Consider the following 22,746-nt stretch of genomic DNA (forward strand, 5'->3'; position numbering starts at 1 on the left):
GTCTGCTACACCACTCCAGGAGTTGGCAGTCTGGTACACCACTCCAGGAGTTGGCGGTCTGGTACTCCACTCCAGGAGTTGGCAATCTGGTACACCACTCCAGGAGTTGGCATTCTGGTACACCACTCCAGGAGTTGGCGGTCTGGTACACCACTCCAGGAGTTGGCAGTTTGGTACACCACTCCAGGAGTTGGTGGTCTGGTACTCCACTCCAGGAGTTGGTGGTCTGGTACTCCACTCCAGTAGTTGGCAGTCTGGTACTCCACTCCAGGAGTTGGCGATCTGGTACTCCACTCCAGGAGTTGGCAGTTTGGTACACCACTCCAGGAGTTGGTGGTCTGGTACTCCACTCCAGGAGTTGGTGGTCTGGTACTCCACTCCAGGAGTTGGCAGTCTGGTACTCCACTCCAGGAGTTGGCAGTCTGGTACACCACTCCAGGAGTTGGCAGTCTGGTACTCCACTCCAGGAGTTGGCGGTCTGGTACACCACTCCAGTAGTTGGCAGTCTGGTATACCACTCCAGGAGTTGGCGGTCTGGTATACCACTCCAGGAGTTGGCAGTCTGGTACTCCACTCCAGGAGTTGGCGGTCTGGTATACCACTCCAGTAGTTGGCAGTCTGGTACACCACTCCAGGAGTTGGCGGTCTGGTATACCACTCCAGTAGTTGGCAGTCTGGTACACCACTCCAGGAGTTGGCAGTCAGGTACTCCACTCCAGTAGTTGGCAGTCTGGTACTCCACTCCAGGAGTTGGCCGTCTGGTACTCCACTCCAGGAGTTGGCAGTCTGGTACTCCACTCCAGGAGTTGGCAGTCTGGTACTCCACTCCAGGAGTTGGCGGTCTGGTACTCCACTCCAGGAGTTGGCAGTCTGGTACTCCACTCCAGGAGTTGATGGTCTGGTATTCCACTCCAGGCGTTGGCGGTCTGGTCCACCACTCCAGGAGTTGGCAGTCTGCTACACCACTCCAGGAGTTGGCAGTCTGGTACACCACTCCAGGAGTTGGCGGTCTGGTACTCCACTCCAGGAGTTGGCAATCTGGTACACCACTCCAGGAGTTGGCAGTCTGGTACACCACTCCAGGAGTTGGCGGTCTGGTACTCCACTCCAGGAGTTGGCAGTCTGGTACTCCACTCCAGGAGTTGGCGGTCTGGTACTCCACTCCGGGAGTTGGCAGTTTGGTACACCACTCCAGGAGTTGGTGGTCTGGTACTCCACTCCAGGAGTTGGTGGTCTGGTACTCCACTCCAGGAGTTGGCAGTCTGGTACTCCACTCCAGGAGTTGGCGGTCTGGTACTCCACTACAGGAGTTGGCAGTCTGGTACACCACTCCAGGAGTTGGTGGTCTGGTACACCACTCCAGGAGTTGGCAGTCTGGTACACCACTCCAGGAGTTGGCAGTCTGGTACACCACTCCAGGAGTTGGCAGTCTGGTACTCCACTCCAGGAGTTGGTGGTCTGGTACACCACTCCAGGAGTTGGCAGTCTGGTACACCACTCCAGGAGTTGGTGGCCTGGTACACCACTCCAGGAGTTGGCGGTCTGGTACTCCACTCCAGGAGTTGGTGGTCTGGTACACCACTCCAGGAGTTGGCGGTCTGGTACTCCACTCCAGGAGTTGGTGGCCTGGTACTCCACTCCAGGAGTTGGCGGTCTGGTACTCCACTCCAGGAGTTGGCAGTCTGGTCCACCACTCCAGGAGTTGGCGGTCTGGTACTCCACTCCAGGAGTTGGCAGTCTGATACTCCACTCCAGGAGTTGATAGTCTGGTATTCCACTCCAGGCGTTGGCGGTCTGGTCCACCACTCCAGGAGTTGGCAGTCTGCTACACCACTCCAGGAGTTGGCAGTCTGGTACACCACTCCAGGAGTTGGCGGTCTGGTACTCCACTCCAGGAGTTGGCAGTCTGGTACACCACTCCAGGAGTTGGCAGTCTGGTACACCACTCCAGGAGTTGGCGGTCTGGTACACCACTCCAGGAGTTGGCAGTTTGGTACACCACTCCAGGAGTTGGTGGTCTGGTACTCCACTCCAGGAGTTGGTGGTCTGGTACTCCACTCCAGTAGTTGGCAGTCTGGTACTCCACTCCAGGAGTTGGCGATCTGGTACTCCACTCCAGGAGTTGGCAGTTTGGTACACCACTCCAGGAGTTGGTGGTCTGGTACTCCACTCCAGGAGTTGGTGGTCTGGTACTCCACTCCAGGAGTTGGCAGTCTGGTACTCCACTCCAGGAGTTGGTGGTCTGGTACTCCACTCCAGTAGTTGGCAGTCTGGTACTCCACTCCAGGAGTTGGCGGTCTGGTACTCCACTACAGGAGTTGGCAGTCTGGTACACCACTCCAGGAGTTGGTGGTCTGGTACACCACTCCAGGAGTTGGCAGTCTGGTACTCCACTACAGGAGTTGGCAGTCTGGTACACCACTCCAGGAGTTGGTGGTCTGGTACACCACTCCAGGAGTTGGCAGTCTGGTACACCACTCCAGGAGTTGGCAGTCTGGTACACCACTCCAGGAGTTGGTGGTCTGGTACAGCACTCCAGGAGTTGGCAGTCTGGTACACCACTCCAGGAGTTGGCAGTCTGGTACTCCACTCCAGGAGTTGGCAGTCTGGTACACCACTCCAGGAGTTGGCAGTCTGGTACACCACTCCAGGAGTTGGTGGTCTGGTACAGCACTCCAGGAGTTGGCAGTCTGGTACTCCACTCCAGTAGTTGGCAGTCTGGTACACCACTCCAGGAGTTGGCAGTCTGGTACTCCACTCCAGGAGTAGGCAGTCTGGTACACCACTCCAGGAGTTGGCAGTCTGGTATACCACTCCAGGAGTTGGCAGTCTGGTACACCACTCCAGGAGTTGGCAGTTTGGTACACCACTCCAGGAGTTGGTGGTCTGGTACACCACTCCAGGAGTTGGCAGTCTGGTACTCCACTCCAGGAGTAGGCAGTCTGGTACACCACTCCAGGAGTTGGCAGTCTGGTATACCACTCCAGGAGTTGGCAGTCTGGTACACCACTCCAGGAGTTGGCAGTTTGTTACACCACTCCAGGAGTTGGCGATCTGGTACACCACTCCAGGAGTTGGCGGTCTGGTACACCACTCCAGGAGTTGGCAGTTTGGTACACCACTCCAGGAGTTGGTGGTCTGGTACTCCACTCCAGGAGTTGGTGGTCTGGTACTCCACTCCAGGAGTTGGCAGTCTGGTACTCCACTCCAGGAGTTGGCGGTCTGGTACTCCACTCCGGGAGTTGGCAGTTTGGTACACCACTCCAGGAGTTGGTGGTCTGGTACTCCACTCCAGGAGTTGGTTGTCTGGTACTCCACTCCAGGAGTTGGCAGTCTGGTACTCCACTCCAGGAGTTGGCGGTCTGGTACTCCACTACAGGAGTTGGCAGTCTGGTACACCACTCCAGGAGTTGGTGGTCTGGTACACCACTCCAGGAGTTGGCAGTCTGGTACTCCACTCCAGGAGTTGGCAGTCTGGTCCACCACTCCAGGATTTGGCAGTCTGGTACACCACTCCAGGAGTTGGCAGTCTGGTACACCACTCCAGGAGTTGGCAGTCTGGTACTCCACTCCAGGAGTTGGTGGTCTGGTACACCACTCCAGGAGTTGGCAGTCTGGTACACCACTTCAGGAGTTGGTGGCCTGGTACACCACTCCAGGAGTTGGCGGTCTGGTACTCCACTCCAGGAGTTGGTGGTCTGGTACACCACTCCAGGAGTTGGCGGTCTGGTACTCCACTCCAGGAGTTGGTGGCCTGGTACTCCACTCCAGGAGTTGGCGGTCTGGTACTCCACTCCAGGAGTTGGCAGTCTGGTCCACCACTCCAGGAGTTGGCGGTCAGGTACTCCACTCCAGTAGTTGGCAGTCTGGTACTCCACTCCAGGAGTTGGCAGTCTGGTACACCACTCCAGTAGTTGGCGGTCTGGTACTCCACTCCAGGAGTTGGCAGTCTGGTATACCACTCCAGTAGTTGGCAGTCTGGTACACCACTCCAGGAGTTGGCGGTCAGGTACTCCACTCCAGTAGTTGGCAGTCTGGTACACCACTCCAGGAGTTGGCGGTCTGGTATACCACTCCAGTAGTTGGCAGTCTGGTACACCACTCCAGGAGTTGGCGGTCAGGTACTCCACTCCAGTAGTTGGCAGTCTGGTACACCACTCCAGGAGTTGGCGGTCTGGTACTCCACTCCAGGAGTTGGCAGTCTGGTACACCACTCCAGGAGTTGGCAGTCTGGTACACCACTCCAGGAGTTGGCGGTCTGGTACTCCACTCCAGGAGTTGGCGGTCTGGTACACCACTCCAGTAGTTGGCAGTCTGGTACACCACTCCAGGAGTTGGCGGTCTGGTATACCACTCCAGTAGTTGGCAGTCTGGTACTCCACTCCAGGAGTTGGCGGTCTGGTATACCACTCCAGTAGTTGGCAGTCTGGTACACCACTCCAGGAGTTGGCGGTCTGGTATACCACTCCAGTAGTTGGCAGTCTGGTACACCACTCCAGGAGTTGGCAGTCAGGTACTCCACTCCAGTAGTTGGCAGTCTGGTACTCCACTCCAGGAGTTGGCCGTCTGGTACTCCACTCCAGGAGTTGGCAGTCTGGTACTCCACTCCAGGAGTTGGCAGTCTGGTACTCCACTCCAGGAGTTGGTGGTCTGGTACACCACTCCAGGAGTTGGTGGTCTGGTACACCACTCCAGGAGTTGGTGGCCTGGTACACCACTCCAGGAGTTGGCGGTCTGGTACTCTACTCCAGGAGTTGGTGGTCTGGTACACCACTCCAGGAGTTGGCAGTCTGGTACACCACTCCAGGAGTTGGCAGTCTGGTACTCCACTCCAGGTGTTGGCAGTCTGGTCCACCACTCCAGGAGTTGGCGGTCAGGTACTCCACTCCAGTAGTTGGCAGTCTGGTCCACCACTCCAGGAGTTGGCAGTCTGGTACTCCACTCCAGGAGTTGGTGGTCTGGTACTCCACTCCAGGAGTTGGCAGTCTGGTACTCCACTCCAGGAGTTGGCAGTCTGGTACTCCACTCCAGGAGTTGGCAGTCTGGTACTCCACTCCAGGAGTTGGCGGTATGGTACACCACTCCAGGAGCTGGCGGTCTGGTACACCACTCCAGGAGTTGGCAGTCGGTGCCAGAACTGTGGTTCGGCCCCAGCACTCTCGTCCCCCTACACGGAAAGAAAATATCTTTCTCCCCAGCACGCCCACTGCTGCTGCTGTTCATTGCTCCTCCAATCACAGACTGATTCTGTCATGCGGGTGCCTATCTACAGCATGGGAGAAGAACGTTCTGTGATTGGAGTAGTAGCTCCTTGAAGAATCTTCCACGCTACTTACCTATTTGACTGGCATTTTGAATACTGGCTTCGGGGGGGCCATAATCTGGCCCACAGGCTTCCGGTTGGACAAGCTCAATTTAAACTTAGCAACAATATTTTAAGGCAGGAACAGAAATTAGGGGGCGGCACAGTAAAGGGCAACATTATATTGAAAAGTAGGAGTTCTCAGCTCCACTCTGTTATAATTCGAAAATCTTAAGGGGGGAAATTCTCCCCAAACTGCGCGATGTCCGCCGACTGGCGCCCAAAACGGCGCCAATCAGACGGGCATCGCGCCGCCCCAAAGGTGCGGAATGCACCGCATCTTTGGGGGCCGAGCCCCAACATTGAGGGGCTAGGCCGACGCCGGAGGAATTTCCGCCCCGCCAGCTGGCGGAAACGGCCTTTGTTGCCCCGCCAGCTGGCGCGGAAATGATATCTCCGAGCGGCGCATGCGCGGGAGCGTCAGCGGCCGCTGACAGTTTCCCGCACATGCGCAGTGGAGGGAGTCTCTTCCACCTCTGCCATGGTGGAGACCGTGGCGGAGGCGGAAGGGAAAGAGTGCCCCCACGGCACAGGCCCGCCCGCGGATCGGTGGGCCCCGATCGCAGGCCAGGCCACCGTGAGGGCACCCCCCGGGGCCAGATCGCCCCGCGTCGCCCCCCAGGACCCCGGAGCCCGCCCACGCCGCCTTGTCCCGCCGTTCAAAAGGTGGTTTAATCCACGCCGGTGGGACAGGCAATTCATCGGCAGGACTTCGGCCCATCCGGGCCGGAGAATCCAGCGGGGGGGCCCGCCAACCGGCGCGGCCCGATTCCCGCCCCCGCCGAATATCCGGTACCGGAGACTTCGGCAACCGGCGGGGGCGGGATTCACGGCAGCCCCCGGCGATTCTCCGACCCGGCGGGAGGTCGGAGAATGACGCCCGTGTGTACAGTGAGGGCCAACTATAGTTATTAGGAATAACTTCAACTTCTGGGACTATTCTCAGGGAATGTTGAAGGGATCCAATAGAGAATTTTGATAATGTCATACACCAGCATATTATAAGCTTTCAGGCAATAATTTTAAACATTTGAATATAAACATTCTGTTAAAATGGCCATTGCGAATCGTATGACCCCAGGTTATTCTGAGTTCGACAGTCCAGTGCCTTGAACAAATGTGTAATTAACTGTGGCCGTTCACAGCCAGCTGGAAAACTCACATATCTCTTTGTGTAAGGATGCACCATCGACAAGACAATTGTTGTATTCCGGCTGACTCACCTTTCTCTTTCACCATTGACAAAAGAAACATCGAAATTGAATACGTGTGTTGGACGAATGTGAAAGGGATCCCATCGACACTCTATTATAGTCTGATGGTTTCCCACTTCCAATCTAAACAGGATGCATTCCAAAGTGTCAAGTGATGTAAGCAACCATCCTTATTTGGATAAAGAAACCTTGAACTTGTACAAGTCACAACCATGCTTTCTGTCTGCTTTTAAAAACAGAAAAAGATGCTTGCAGACAGAGAGAGAGTTCCATCAAAATCCATCAAGGAAGCCATTAAACCAACTGCAAGTCACCTAGGCAGCCAAGGGAAGACACAGCAATACCTTGAAAGTGGGAGAGGACGCTACCCAAGCTGTTCCAACTTCAAGTTCACCTGAGAATTAATCTCATGGAAATTGAACTACAAGAAGCCTCAACTTACTGAGAAACCTCTGCAAAGGCCCTCACTTCCATTAAAACCACCAGCTCATCTAAAACTCTACAGGCTTGCCATGAGAGAGAAACTGAGGTAATTATACATTGTAATCATGGGCGAAATTCTCCCCAAACGGCGCGATGTCCACCGACTGGCGCCCAAAACGGCGCCAATCAGACGGGCATCGCGACGCCCCAAAGGTGCGGAATGCTCCGCATCTTTGGGGGCCGAGCCCCAACATTGAGGGGCTAGGCCGGCGGCGGAGGGATTTCCGCCCCGCCAGCTGGCGGAAACGGCCTTTGTTGCCCCGCCAGCTGGCGCGGAAATTACATGTCGGGGCGGCGCATGCGCGGGAGCATCAGCGGCCGCTGACAGCTTCCCGCGCATGCGCAGTGGGGGAGAGTCTCTTCCGCCTCCGCCATGGTGGAGACTCTTGCGGAGGCGGAAGGGAAAGAGTGCCCCCACGGCACAGGCCCGCCCGCGGATCGGTGGGCCCCAATCGCGGGCCAGGCCACCGTGGGGGCACCCCCCGGAGTCAGATCGCCCCGCGCCTCCCCCCCCAGGACCCCGGAGCCCGCCCACGCCGCCTTGTCCCGCCGGTAAATAGGTACTCTAATTTACGCCGGCGGGACAGGCAATTTATCGGCGGGACTTCGGCCCATCTGGGCCGGAGAATCCAACGGGGGGGCCCGCCAACCGGCGCCGCCCGATTCCCGCCCCCGCCAAATATCCGGTACCGGAGACTTCAGCAACCGGCGGGGGCGGGATTCACGGCGGCCAACGGCCATTCTCCGACCCGGCGGGGGGGTCGGAGAATGACGCCCCTAATGTCTGTGTGAGACAATGGGCAGGATTCTCCCCCCCACCCCGAGTGGGAGAATCGTCGGGGCGCAGCGCGAGTCCCGCCACGCTGCCCCGGCACCTGTGCGCGATTCTCCCACTCCCCCCAACTGGCGCGGCGAGAATCACGGCTGGCTGCTGGGAGAATCGGCGCTCGCCGTTTGCAACGGGCGAGCGGCGATCCTCCGGCCCGGATGGGCTGAGCGGTCTGCCCAACACGACGGGTTCCCACTGGCGGGAACAGCGCGGGAACGCTGGGGGGGGGCGGCCTGTGAGGGGGAGGGGTTTCCTGACCCGGGGGGGGGGGCCTCAAAAAGGGTCTGACCCGCAATTGGTGCCCACCGATCGGCGGGCCGGCCTCTCTGAAGGAGGACCTCCTTCCCTCTGCCGCCCCGCAAGATCCATCAGACATCTTCGTACGGGGAGGACGGCAACCGCGCATGCGCGGGTGACGTCATTTACGCGGCGCCGGACACGTAATTTACACGGCGCTGCTTTTACACGGCGCCAAGGCCCGGCGCGCGTAAATTACGCGATGCTGCTCCTAGCCCCCCCCCCCCGGGGGTGGGAGAATAGGGGGCTGGGAGCGGCCTCCGACGCTGGAGTGAAACACTCCGGTTTTCACTCCGGCGTCGGCACTTAGACTCCCGATGGGAGAATTGCGCCCATAGTGCGTGTATGTGGTGAGTCGAGTAAGTAAACATCACATTTATAAATCTCAGAGGCAAGTGTGGGATGATAAATACATTTCTTTACTTTTAAACTTACAGAAAAAAGCTTGCATCTGGAATTATTTGGGAACATAGAAAATAGGAGCTTCAGGAGGCCATTCAGCACTTTGAGTCTACTCTGCCCACCATTCTTTATGATCATGACTGATCATCCAACTCAGTAACCTTGGGCGAAATTCTCCGGAAACGGCGTGATGTCCGCCGACTGGCGCCCAAAACGGCGCAAATCAGACGGGCATCGCGCCGCCCCAAAGGTGCGGAATGCTCCGCATCTTTGGGGGCCGAGCCCCAACCTTGAGGGGCTAGGCCGGCGCCGGACGGATTTCCGCCCCGCCAGCTGGCGGAAAAGGCCTTTGGTGCCCCGCCAGCTGGCGCGGAAATGACATCTCCGGGCGGCGCATGCGCGGGAGCGTCAGCGGCCGCTGACATCATTCCCACGCAATGCGCCTCCGCCATGGTGGAGACCGTGGTGGAGGCGGAAGGGAAAGAGTGCCCCCACGGCACAGGCCCGCCCGCGGATCGGTGGGCCCCGATCGCGGGCCAGGCCACCATGGGGGCACCCCCCGGGGCCAGATCGCCCCGCGCCCCCCCCCCAGGACCCCGGAGCCTGCCCGCACCGCCTTGTCCCGCCGGTAAGGTAGGTGGTTTAATTTACACCGACGGGACAGGCATTTTAGCGGCTGGACTTCGGCCCATCCGGGCCGGAAAATCGAGCGGGGGGGCCCGCCAACCGGCGCGGCGCGTTTCCCGCCCCCGCCGATTCTCTGGTGGCGGAGACTTCGGCAACCGGCGGGGGCGGGATTCACGCCAGCCCCCGGCGATTCTCCGAACCGGCGGGGGGTGCTAAACCTAATTTCTTCTTAAAAACGTACAATGTTTTGGCCTCAACTGCTTTCTGTGGTGGAAAATTTCACAGGTTCACCACTCTCTGGATAAAGGAATTTCTCCTCATCTCAGTCCTAAATGGTCTATCCCGTGTCCTTAGACTGTGACCTCTGGGGCGGGATTCTCCGCAATCGGCGCGATGTCCGCCGACCGGCGCGAATCAGTCCGGCATCGCTCCGCCCCAAAGGTGCAGAATTCTCCACATCTTGAGGGGCCGAGCCCTCACCTTGAGGGGCTAGGCCCGCGCCGTAGTGATTTCCACCCCGCCAGCTGGCGCGGAAATGACTTTGACGTGCGGCGCATGCGCGGGAGCATCAGCGGCCGCTCACGGCATCCCCGCGCATGTGCAGTGGAGGGGGTCTCTTCCACCTCCGCCATAGTGGAGACGATGGTGAAGGCGAAATGATAAGAGTGCCCCCACGGCACAGGCCCGCCCGCGGATCGGTGGGCCCCGATCGCGGGCCAGGCCACTGTGGGGGCACCCCCGGGGCCAGATCACCCCGCGCCCCCCCCCCAGGACCCTGGAACCCGCCCGCGCCGACTTGTCCCGCCGTTCGAAAGGTGGTTCAATCCACGCTGGCTGGCGTGGGTTGACAGCGGCGGGACTTCGGCCGATCGCGGACCGGAGAATCGCCGGGGGATTTCAGCCGACCGGCGCAGCGCAATTCCCGCCCCTGCCGGATCTCCGGTGGCGGAGAATTCAGGACATGGCGGGGGCGGGATTCACGCCGGCCCCCGGCGATTCTCCGACCCGGAGGGGGGTCGGAGGATCGCGCCCCAGGTTCTGAACATCCCTGTCGTCAGGAACATCCTTCCTGAATCTACCCTGTGTCGTCCTGTGAGAAATTTATAGGTTTCTATGAGAACGCCACCCCGCCCCTCCCCCCCCCCCCCCCCCCCCCCACCCCCCAACACACACACATTTTTCTAAACTGCAATGAATACAATCCTAACCGACTCAATCTCTCCTCATACATCAGTTCCGCCATCCCAGGAAGCAGTCTGGTAAATCTTTGCTGCACTCCCTCTATAGCAAAAACATCCTTCCTCAGATAAGGAGACCAAAACTGCACACAATGGGCGTCATTCTCCGACCCCCCGCCGGGTTGGAGAATGGCCGTTGGCCGCCGGTAATCCCGCCCCCGCCGAAGTCTCCGGTACCGGAGATTGGGCGGGGGCGGGAATCGGGCCGCGCCGATTGGCGGGACCCCCCGCTGGATTCTCCGGCCCGGATGGGCCGAAGTCCCGCCCAGAAATTGCCTGTCCCGCCGGCGTAAATCAAATCTGGTATTTACCGGCGGGACCAGGCGGCGTGGGCGGGCTCCGGGGTCCTGGGGGGGGGGGCGCGGGGCGATCTGACCCCGGGGGGTGCCCCCACGGTGGCCTGGCCCGTGATCGGGGCCCACCGATCCGCGGGCGGGCCTGTGCCGTGGGGGCACTCTTTCCCTTCCGCCTCCGCCACGGCCTCCACCATGGCGGAGGCGGAAGAGACTCTCCCCACTGCGCATGCGCGGGAAACTGTCGGCGGCCGCTGACGCTCCCGCGCATGCGCCGGGAAACTGACAGCGGCCGCTGACGCTCCCGCGCATGCGCCGCATTTCCGCGCCAGCTGGCGGGGCAACAAACGCCATTTCCGCCAGCTGGCGGTGCGGAAATCCCTCCGGCGTCGGCCTAGCCCCTCAATGTTGGGGCTCGGCCCCCAAAGATGCGGAGCATTCCGCACCTTTGGGCCGGCGCGATGCCCGTCTGATTGACGCCATCTTTGGCGCCAGTCGGCGGACATCCCGCCGTTGGGGGAGAATTTCGCCTGAGATTTCACCAAGGCACTGTATAAATTGCAGCAAGATATCCCTACTCGAATCCTCTCGCTATGTGGCCAACATACAATTTGCCTTGTTTAACGCCTGCTGCACCTGCATGCTTATCTTCAGTGACTGGTGTACGAGGACACCCAGGTCTCGTAGCACATTCCTCTCTCTCAATCTATAGCCATTCAGATAATTAATCTTCCCTCCTGTTTTTGCTAGCTCAGTGGTTAACCTCACATTTATCCACATTATACTGCATCTGCCAAGTATTTGCCCACTCACTCAACTTGTCCAAATCACACTGAAGCATCTCTACATCCTCCCACCCAGCTTTGTGTCATCTGAAAATTTGGAGATATTACATTTACTTTAAATCGGGATAAACACTCTGAGGATGAGAAAATACACCTCTCACATGCAAAACACATTGATCACGGGCAATAAGAAAAGACAAATGCTGTCTGTGACAATAGTGGATAGGGAAAGATACCTTCCTCTAGTTATGGGGCGAGATTCTCCGACCCCCCGCCGGGTCGGAGAATTGCCGGGGGCTGGCGTGAATCCCGCCCCCGTCGGTTGCCGAATTCTCCGGCACCGGAGATTCGGCGGGGGCGGGAATTGCGCCGCGCCGGTTGGCGACCCACCCCCCGTGATTCTCCGGCCCGGATGGGCCGAAGTCCCGCTGCTAGGATGCCTGTCCCGCCGGCGTGGATTAAACCACCTCTCTTACCGGCGGGACGAGGCGGCGCGGGCAGGCTCCGGGGTCCTGGGGGGGGCGGGGGCGATCTGGCCCCGGGGGGGTGCCCCCACGGTGGCCTGGCCCGCGATCGGGGCCCATCGATCCGCGGGCGGGCCTGTGCCGTGGGGGCACTCTTTTCCTTCCGCCTTCGCCACTGTCTCCATCATGGCAGAGGCAGAAGCGACTCCCTCCACAGCGCATGCGTGGGGATGCCGTGAGCGGCCGCTAACGCTCCCGCGCATGCGACGCCCGGCAATGTCATTTCCGCGCCAGCTGGCGGGGCACCAAAGGCCTTTTCCGCCAGCTGGCGGGGCGGAAATCAGCCCGGCGCGGGTCTAGCCCCTCAAGGTTAGGGCTGGGCCCCCCAAGATGCGGAGGATTCCGCACTTTTGGGGCGGTGCGATGCCCGACTGATTTGCGCCGTTTTGGGCGCCGGTCGGCGGACATCGCGCCGATACCGGAGAATTTCACCCATGATATCAGTGGTGACAGTCATCAATTTAATATCATCACAAAGAGAGTGAGAAGACAAGTTCAGAGGATTCTTTTTTACAAGGAGGGTTTTTGGATTTGTTTTGCTGCAGGGTCTAATTAGAGGGCCGGTTTATCTAGTTGGCTGGAGGGCTGGTTCGTGATGCAGAAAGAGGCCAACAGCGGGGCTGAGGTAATTCATGAAGGGTCCTTCTCAACCGTGCCTGAGGTGTGGTGATCCGCTGGTTAAATCACAATGAGTCAGCTCTCCCCATCAAAGGGGAAAGCAGCCTCTGGTCATTTGGGGCTATGGTGACTTTACTTACTTAAATCATTGTTGCAATGGCACCTTTTAAAAGAAATTTGAATAAATAAAGCTGAAGAAGATATGGCGCCATGAGGAGATAGTGAAGCAGTGGATTTGGTTTCAGATTAATACAGTAAATAGTAGGCAGCACGGTGGTGCAGTGGGCTAGCCCTGTTGCCTTACGGCGCTGAGATCCCTGGTTCGATCCCAGCCCTGGCTCACTGTCCGAGTGGAGTTTGCACATCCTTCCCGTGTTTGTGTGGGTTTCGCCCCCACAACCCAAAGATGCGCAGGCTAGGTGGATTGGCCACGCTAAATTGCCCCTTAATTGGAAAAAATTAATTGGATACTCTAAATTTTAAAAAAATATATAGCAAATAGTCAGCACTTTGTGCTGGAAGACCTCTTTGTATTACCCTCCTGTCCGGAATGCGTGGGACCAAGTCCTATCTGGATTGCAGAATGTTCTGAATTATAGAATGATGTTAGAATGCCTATCTACCAGCGTGTGAATTTGGAAAACATCGTAGATATAAATATTTACCAGAAACATCACACAGAGGTTAAATATTATCATGTAGCAATAAAATATGATTTAATAACCCAAATATTCTATCGGCTTTTTTCCACTCCCAAATTATTGATATAAATTGATACTGATGACATCAAGAGAATGTTTGGGTCTGCTCAAAAGGTTACTGGACAACTGGTGTTTCCAAACAACAGTGACTGGAGAGCTCACAGTGCACTATAGTTCTACAACATGATTAATCATGCATTAGAATCCATCAGCCTGTGAGCTGTACAGACTTGAAGCATGGATACTTCCTTGTGATGAATGATCTTGTCAGAATCCCTTGTCTGTTTTGTGCACACTCAGAAACAATACTATTTTAATACTATTTTAATATAAGTTAACATGCATGATAATATCGTGGATCATTTGAGCATTATTATTGAAACAAATAAGTTACCTTTGTCTGTAAAACAACATCTTGAAAGACAGGTGGGAAAGAAGGCGACATGGTGACACAGAATCACAGAATACCTGCAGTGCAGAAGGAGGCCATTCAGCCCATCGAGTCTGCACCAACCATCTGAAAGCCAACCTACTTAGGCCCAAACCCCTATTCCTGCAACCCCTCCCTAAAGGGTAATTTAGCATGGCCAAACCACCTAACCTGCATATCTTTAGACTGTGGGAGGCACAACTTTTGAATTATTAACCTTGGTGCTGGAGAGGTTACACAGGGAATTTACTGCTGAAGAGCCCAGAGTTTATAAATTAAGTTCAGCGATGCACAGTAGAATACAACATGTGATTGCACAGCATTGAACATTTACAATAAGAATCTTCAATATTGCAAGCATAAATTTACAGCACATCCCTGAAGTACATTTGCAAATAACTCTTCACTGAAAGAAAAAAAATCCCTTTTGTCAATATTCATCCTTTTAGATGTGATGTTTCATTATTTTCCTCTCACTGTCAGCATGCTTTCAGGAAAGCGTTGAAACAAATTTGACATTTACTTTTTGGAAGAGTTCATCTCTTGGTTCCTCGAAAGATGGTGGAAGTCTTCCTTGTGTGATGACATTTCCTGGGTGAATCCTCATCTCCCTGTTATGTTCTGTGTTGTGGCCGTGGTAAACATGCACACAGAACATCTCATTCTTTGACTAGTAAGATAGTTTATTAACAAAATGGGCACATGGAAAGATAACTCACAAACTATAATACAAACGGTAAATAATAAGTGAATTCAGTGAATTCTCCTGGAACTACTTCTAATGCGACTGTCCTCTAGTACGACTTACTACTAACTGCCGGATCTCTGGAGTCACAAGGTGGATCTTTATCACCACCTGCTGGTCGGAGGTCATATAGATAACTATATACATTGCTATCCAAATGCATATCACCACACTCCCCAACATTTATTCCAAACTTTTAAAAACAGAATTTTCCAGATTGCATTGTTTTTCTTTCCATTTTTGTTTTCTGCGCCTTGAGCTTCTGCTATTATTTTCATGCTGACTCTCATACATTGCTCGTAAGGTGGGGAGTGAGAAAGATTATACATAGTGGAGAGCTAATGCAGCGATTGTATCTTGTTCTTTGATTATTTCCTTGGGTCCCAGCTGCAGAATTTAACACAATGTTCAAAATGATATGTGCGCAACATGAAGGCACAGTCCCACCTCTTGCCAAAGGTTATTGTGGTTAGTCTTGTCATTGATTGAGTCTACAAGCCATCAGGAATATTAACCATGTCCATACAAATGTACAGCTCCCCCTCTTCCCACTCGACAATGTCACAAAGGAAGCTCTCATTTCCTCAGACCTATCCTGAGCCAATCTCATATTAGACACCGTTTTCTCAGCGGTAAACTCTCCCAGGAGCTTGTTTGTTCACAGCTGGAGAGATGTCTGGATCACTCCACTTGCAAAATACATCTCCATCCGTCGTCCCTTGATGGTTTAGAAGATTTTTATTGTTCCAGGATTATAGCACCCTTAATAGAAAATCCCAAGCTTCAAATTTCTGCTCAAGTGGAGATCTGACATCCTCGGCTCCCCCGAGAATCCCGTTGTACATCCTGCCTAAAGGGCAAAACATTGGAGTCTTACAAAGAATTCTCCACACACCGCCCCTTCAACAGTAAGAGAGATGTCGGAGATATTGGGCGAGTTTCAATGCCAACGGAAGCATCTTGTTAAGTGTGTTTATAGATTTCTGCTTTATTAGTGGCCTGATTTAAAGCACACAAATGTCACAATCATCCACTGTAACTGTCCCCGTTATACAGGAGGTTGTTACTTCTGCAAAATACTTACAGTGACATGCATGATAAGATGGAAGTTTACAAATCAAATAGGAGCAGAAAATGAAATGACCCGCTATTAGATAACTGGGGCGTCATTCTCCGACCCCCCGCCGGGTTGGAGAATCGCCGGGGGCTGGCGTGAATCCCGCCCCCGCCAGTTGCCGAAGTCTCCGGCACCAGAGATTCAGCGCCGGTTGGCGGGCCCCCCCGCTCGATTCTCCGGCCCGGATGGGCCGAAGTCCCGCCGATAAATTGCCTGTCCCGCCGGCGTGGATTAAACCACCTTTTGAACGGCGAGACAAGGCGGCGTGGGCGGGTTCCGGGGTCCTGGGGGGGGCGCAGGGCGATCTGGCCCCGGGGGGTGCCCCCACGGTGGCCTGGCCCGCGATCGGGGCTCACCGATCCGTGGGCGGGCCTGTGCCGTGGGGGCACTCTTTCCCTTCCGCCTCCGCCACGGTCTCCACCATGGCGGAGGCGGAAAAGACTCCCTCCACTGCACATGCGTGGGAAACTGTCAGCGGCCGCTGACGCTCCCGCGCATGCGCCGCCCGGGGATGTCATTTGCGCGCCAGCTGGCGGGGCGGAAATTTCTCCGGCGCCGGCCTAGCCCCTCAATGTTGGGGCTCGGCCCCCAAAGATGGGGAGCATTCTGCACCTTTGGGCCGGCGCGATGCCCGTCTGATTGGCGCCGTTTTGGGCGACAGTCGGCGGACATCGCGCCGTTTCCGGAGAATTTCGCCCCTGGAGTTGGAAGAAAGAGGGAGAATTAAACTTGAACAAGGTCAGCAATTTCCTATAAGCTGCTGCTATCCCCATCGCTATACGTTTCCTAGAAGCGTGGCTGAAACGAGGTAATAAGAATTGCCGGCACATTCCTGACAAGCTGCAGTGGGGAGAGTGAGCAATTCCCCAAAATAAATGTCACGCAAAACATTTTAAGCATTTTCTGATGCAAGGCAAATAAAATATGGATTTCAACAATTATTTCCACAGAATTCGCTTCCAGGGAAAGAATACTGATGCTTACAAAGCACTAATGAGGCCATACAAAGAGCGCGACCTCTGTACAGTTACTTTATTCCATCTCAATTCAATAGAAATCTTGGGGGTGGGAGAGTGGATAGGATAAAATAATTCAGGTGTGATTGTGAACTTGAAAAACAAATCAAGTGAATGAATGTCACTTGGATTTAATACGTGCAATTTCTTTTTGTGCTCCTGATGAAGTCTGTTGGGTCATTTTGGTTAAATTGGACTTGTTCTCACCCATGAGTGAGAAGCTATAGTTTCATGTCACACCCAGTACATGGTATGTTCCAATACCAGTGAGGGAGATGGGCACAGTAAATGTGGAGTTGGGAAATTGTGTCAGTGGCCAAGTGCTGGGGCTGTGCAACACTCAAATCCATCTGATGACTGGCAAACTGAAGGTGACAGAGAGGAAAGTGGTTCTGCCTTCAGGGCCCACATGGGCCAACATCTGTAACTACTTTTGGCAAGATCGATGCTGGGTAGGACTACCTATCTCTGTCATTATGAGTTGGAGGCTGCTAGTGCGTGAACACAGCCTGCCTCAGGTGCAGCCTGATGGCCCTGTTACAAAGCCATGTTGCTGCTATTTTCTTTCCTTTAAAATAGCAGAAGTATAAGGAATTCCCATCGGGAAACCAAATGGCCCATGTGGTGGACATATTCAAACAATAGCATTCCAAGTGTTTGCTTAATTAAGTCAGAACAGGAAAAAAAACAAGCAAAACAAAAGTTTAATGAATCTTAAAATGTGGGGCAGTTTAAATGTACCTCCATGCTCTATACCTGGGCGCCTGCTTTATACAGGAGGGTTGATGACTAAGAGCTGCTCAGCTGGAACACAAAGGGTGGAATTTTCTCTATTTTGCACAGTGCATGCTGAGGTGGGAAATCCAGCGTACAGCTCGCCAGCTGCACACCCGATCTATCTCGTCACATTGTGCAGCACTCTGAGCAAACAGAAAAATGGAGGCGGGCCCACGCCGTCAGGCTGGTGGGGTGGGGCTGGAAAAAGCCGCCAACGCAGAGAACCCCGAGATCTGAAGGGTGCCCCATCTCCAATTTTATAAAACAGGACCCCCCCCCCCCCCCACTCCACATGCACAGAGATCCCACCACGTACACTGGCAACCCTCCCTCATGGGCTACCCCCCCCCCTCCTCATGGACACGTGAACCCGCTCCCCCAAAGAACAAAGAACAAAGAACAAAGAAATGTACAGCACAGGAACAGGCCCTTCGGCCCTCCAAGCCCGCGCCGACCATACTGCCCGACTAAACTACAATCTTCTACACTTCCTGGGTCCGTATCCTTCTATTCCCATCCTATTCATATATTTGTCAAGATGCCCCTTAAATGTCCCTATCGTCCCTGCCTCCACTACCTCCTCCGGTAGTGAGTTCCAGGCACCCACTACCCTCTGCGTAAAAAACTTGCCTCGTACATCTACTCTAAACTTTGCCCCTCTCACCTTAAACCTATGCCCCCTAGTAATTGACCCCTCTACCCTGGGGAAAAGCCTCTGACTATCCACTCTGTCTATGCCCCTCATAATTTTGTATACCTCTATCAGGTCGCCCCTCAACCTCCTTCGTTCCAGTGAGAACAAACCGAGTTTATTCAATCGCTCCTCATAGCTTATGCCCTCCATACCAGGCAACATTCTGGTAAATCTCTTCTGCACCCTCTCTAAAGCCTCCACATCCTTCTGGTAGTGTGGCGACCAGAATTGAACACTATACTCCAAGTGTGGCCTAACTAAGGTTCTATACAGCTGCAACATGACTTGCCAATTCTTATACTCAATGCCCCGGCCAATGAAGGCAAGCATGCCGTATGCCTTCTTGACTACCTTCTCCACCTGTGTAGCCCCTTTCAGTGATCTGTGGACCTGTACTCCTAGATCTCTTTGACTTTCAATACTCTTGAGGGTTCTACCATTCACCGTATATTCCCTACCTGCATTAGCCCTTCCAAAATGCATTACCTCACATTTGTCCAGGTTAAACTCCATCTGCCATCTCTCCGCCCAAATCTCCAGACAATCTAAATCCTGCTGTATCCTCAGACAGTCCTCATCGCTATCCGCAATTCCACCAACCTTTGTGTCGTCTGCAAACTTACTAATCAGACCAGTTACATTTTCCTCCAAATCATTTATATATACTACAAAGAGCAAAGGTCCCAGCACTGATCCCTGTGGAACACCACTGGTCACAGCCCTCCAATTAGAAAAGCATCCCTCCATTGCTACCCTCTGCCTTCTATGGCCTAGCCAGTTCTGTATCCACCTTGCCAGTTCACCCCTGATCCCGTGTGACTCCACCTTTTGTACTAGTCTACCATGAGGGACCTTGTCAAAGGCCTTACTGAAGTCCATATAGACAACATCTACTGCCCTACCTGCATCAATCATCTTAGTGACCTCCTCGAAAAACTCTATCAAGTTAGTGAGACACGACCTCCCCTTCACAAAACCGTGCTGCCTCTCACTAATACGTCCATTTGCTTCCAAATGGGAGTAGATCCTGTCTCGAAGAATTCTCTCCAGTAATTTCCCTACCACTGAAGTAAGGCTCACCGGCCTGTAGTTCCCGGGATTATCCCTGCCACCCTTCTTAAACAGAGGAACAACATTGGCTATTCTCCAGTCCTCCGGGACATCCCCTGAAGACAGCGAGGATCCAAAGATTTCTGTCAAGGCCTCAGCAATTTCCTCTCCAGCCTCCTTCAGTATTCTGGGGTAGATCCCATCCGGCCCTGGGGACTTATCTACCTTAATATTTTTTAAGACACCCAACACCTCGTCTTTTTGGATCACAATGTGACCCAGGCTATCTACACCCCCTTCTCCAGACTCAACATCTACCAATTCCTTCTCTTTGGTGAATACTGATGCAAAGTATTCATTTAGTACCTCGCCCATTTCCTCTGGCTCCACACATAGATTCCCTTGCCTATCCTTCAGTGGGCCAACCCTTTCCCTGGCTACCCTCTTGCTTTTTATGTAAGTGTAAAAAGCCTTGGGATTTTCCTTAACCCTATTTGCCAATGACTTTTCATGACCCCTTCTAGCCCTCCTGACTCCCTGCTTAAGTTCCTTCCTACTTTCCTTATATGCCACACAGGCTTCGTCTGTTCCCAGCCTTTTAGCCCTGACAAATGCCTCCTTTTTCTTTTTGACGAGGCCTACAATATCATTCGTCATCCAAGGTTCCCGAAAATTGCCGTATTTGTCTTTCTTCCTCACAGGAACATGCCTGTCCTGTATTCCTATCAACTGACACTTGAAAGCCTCCCACATGTCAGATGTTGATTTGCCCTCAAACATCCGCCCCCAATCTATGCTCTTCAGTTCCCGCCTAATATTGTTATAATTAGCCTTCCCCCAATTTAGCACATTCATCCTCGGACCACTCTTATCCTTGTCCACTAGTACTTTAAAACTTACTGAATTGTGGTCACTGTTACCGAAATGCTCCCCTACTGAAACATCTACCACCTGGCCGGGCTCATTCCCCAATACCAGGTCCAGTACCGCCTCTTCCCTAGTTGGACTGTTTACATATTGTTTTAAGAAGCCCTCCTGGATGCTCCTTACAAACTCTGCCCCGTCTAAGCCCCTGGCACTAAGTGAGTCCCAGTCAATATTGGGGAAGTTGAAGTCTCCCATCACCACAACCCTGTTGTTTTTACTCTTTTCCAAAATCTGTCTACCTATCTGCTCCTCTATCTCCCGCTGGCTGTTGGGAGGCCTGTAGTATACCCCCAACATTGTGACTGCACCCTTCTTATTCCTGATCTCTACCCATATAGCCTCACTGCCCTCTGAGGTGTCCTCTCGCTGTATAGCTGTGATACTCTCCTGAACAAGTAGCGCAACTCCGCCTCCCCTTTTACATCCCCCTCTATCCCGCCTGAAACATCTAAAACCTGGAACGTTTAGCTGCCAATCCTGCCCTTCCCTCAACCAGGTCTCTGTAATGGCAACAACATCATAGTTCCAAGTAGTAATCCAAGCTCTAAGTTCATCTGCCTTACCCGTAATGCTCCTTGCATTAAAACATATGCACTTCAGGCCACCAGACCCGCTGTGTTCAGCAACTTCTCCCCGTCTGCTCTGCCTCAGAGCCACACTGTCCATATTCCCTAGTTCTCCCTCAACGCTCTCACCTTCTGACCTATTGCTCCCGTGCCCACCCCCCTGCCATACTAGTTTAAACCCTCCCGTGTGACACTAGCAAATCTCGCGGCCAGGATATTTATGCCTCTCCGGTTTAGATGCAACCCGTCCATCTTATACAGGTCACACCTGCCCCGGAAGAGCTCCCAGTGGTCCAGATAACCGAAACCCTCCCTCCTACACCAGCTGTTTAGCCACGTGTTTGTCTGCTCTATCTTCCTATTTCTAGCCTCACTGGCACGTGGCACAGGGAGTAATCCCGAGATTACAACCCTCGAGGTCCTGTCTTTTAACTTTCTGCCTAGCTCCCTGAACTCCTGCTGCAGGACCTCATGCCTCTTCCTGCCTATGTCGTTAGTACCAATATGTACAACGACCTCTACCTGTTTGCCCTCCCCCTTCAGGATTCCCTCTACCCGTTTGGAGACATCCTGGACCCTGGCACCAGGGAGGCAACATACCATCCTGGAGTCTCTTTCACGTCCACAGAAGCGCCTATCTGTTCCCCTGACTATAGAGTCCCCTATAACTATTACTCTTCTGCGCTTTGACCCTCCCTTCTGAACATCAGAGCCAGCCGTGGTGCCACTGCTCTGGCTGCTGCTGTTTTCCCCTGATAGGCTATCCCCCCCGACAGTATCCAAAGGGGTATATCTGTTCGAGAGGGGGACAACCACAGGGGATTCCTGCACTGACTGCCTGCCCTTTCTGGTGGTCACCCATTTCTCTGCCTGCACCTTGGGTGTGACCACACTTACATAACTGCGATCTATGACGCTTTCCGCCACCTGCATGCTCCTAAGTGCATCCAATTGCTGCTCCAACCGAACCATGCGGTCTGTGAGGAGCTGCAGTTGGGTGCACTTTCTGCAGATGAAGCCATCCAGGACGCTGGAAGCCTCCCGGACCTGCCACATCTCACAGTCAGAGCACAGCACCCCTTTAACTGACATTGCGTCAATTAATTAAAATTAAAATTTGTCTTTTTTTTTTTAATAAATACTTTTTTTTTTAAATTACAAAGTTACTGTCAACTATCTGTTTCCTAGCACTAGATTTCTAATAGAAATGCGATAGCTAACTATAATATCCTCCGATCTCTGGCTTAGATATCCTCTAAATTATAATTAAGTTATTATGTTTAATTAGTTCCCAAATAGTCAAAAAAAAAAAATTAGGTTAGAATCCCAACCAGCCACTCAGGTCACAGCTTTTCTGTCCCCCCCGACACACACAATTTGAAAAAAGGTATAAAAGTAAAAATCACTTGCTTACCTTCTGAGATGTTCTCAGGTTCTCTCGCTGACAGAGACTGCTCCTCCACCTCCAATCCTTGGCCTGCACAATGCTAATAATATATAATATAATATGGCACTTACCTTACACCAATGGGTCTTATTATTAGGTTAGAGGAGGAGGGTGGGTGGGAGACACTACACGTGTAGTGTCTCGGGTTTCCTCTCCACCAAGGATAAGGGAAACCCAGCAATGCAACTCCCAGAGGGGGGGGCCCCGGCACTGTCCCCTGGCATTGTCTCCTGGGGCCAGGTGGCGGTGGGCACTGCCCGGGATTGTCTCCCTCCCCCTGGGGGCTATACTTACTTGTGTGCCCCCAGTGGGCTCCCTTCACCTGGTTCCGTTGTAAACCTCGCCGACCTGACGGGGGGGAGATCCCAATGTGGGGTGACGATACGGCGGGGAAGCCATTTTGATGTTATTCTAATTTATTCAAATGAGGCTTCTGACCTTTGCGTCATCGGCAGCGGAGCGGACAGGGGAAAATCTGAAAACAAGATCTCGCCAGCGAGAATCTGTGCCCACATTGCTGTTGGCGCCCAGGACAAACATGGGCGCAAAACCCTGGCCCAAGAAACTGCATGGATCTCTCAATAATGTGAATAAGGACTGTTAT

Source organism: Scyliorhinus torazame, chromosome 12, assembly GCF_047496885.1.
Source record: "Scyliorhinus torazame isolate Kashiwa2021f chromosome 12, sScyTor2.1, whole genome shotgun sequence".
Taxonomy (NCBI): domain Eukaryota; kingdom Metazoa; phylum Chordata; class Chondrichthyes; order Carcharhiniformes; family Scyliorhinidae; genus Scyliorhinus; species Scyliorhinus torazame.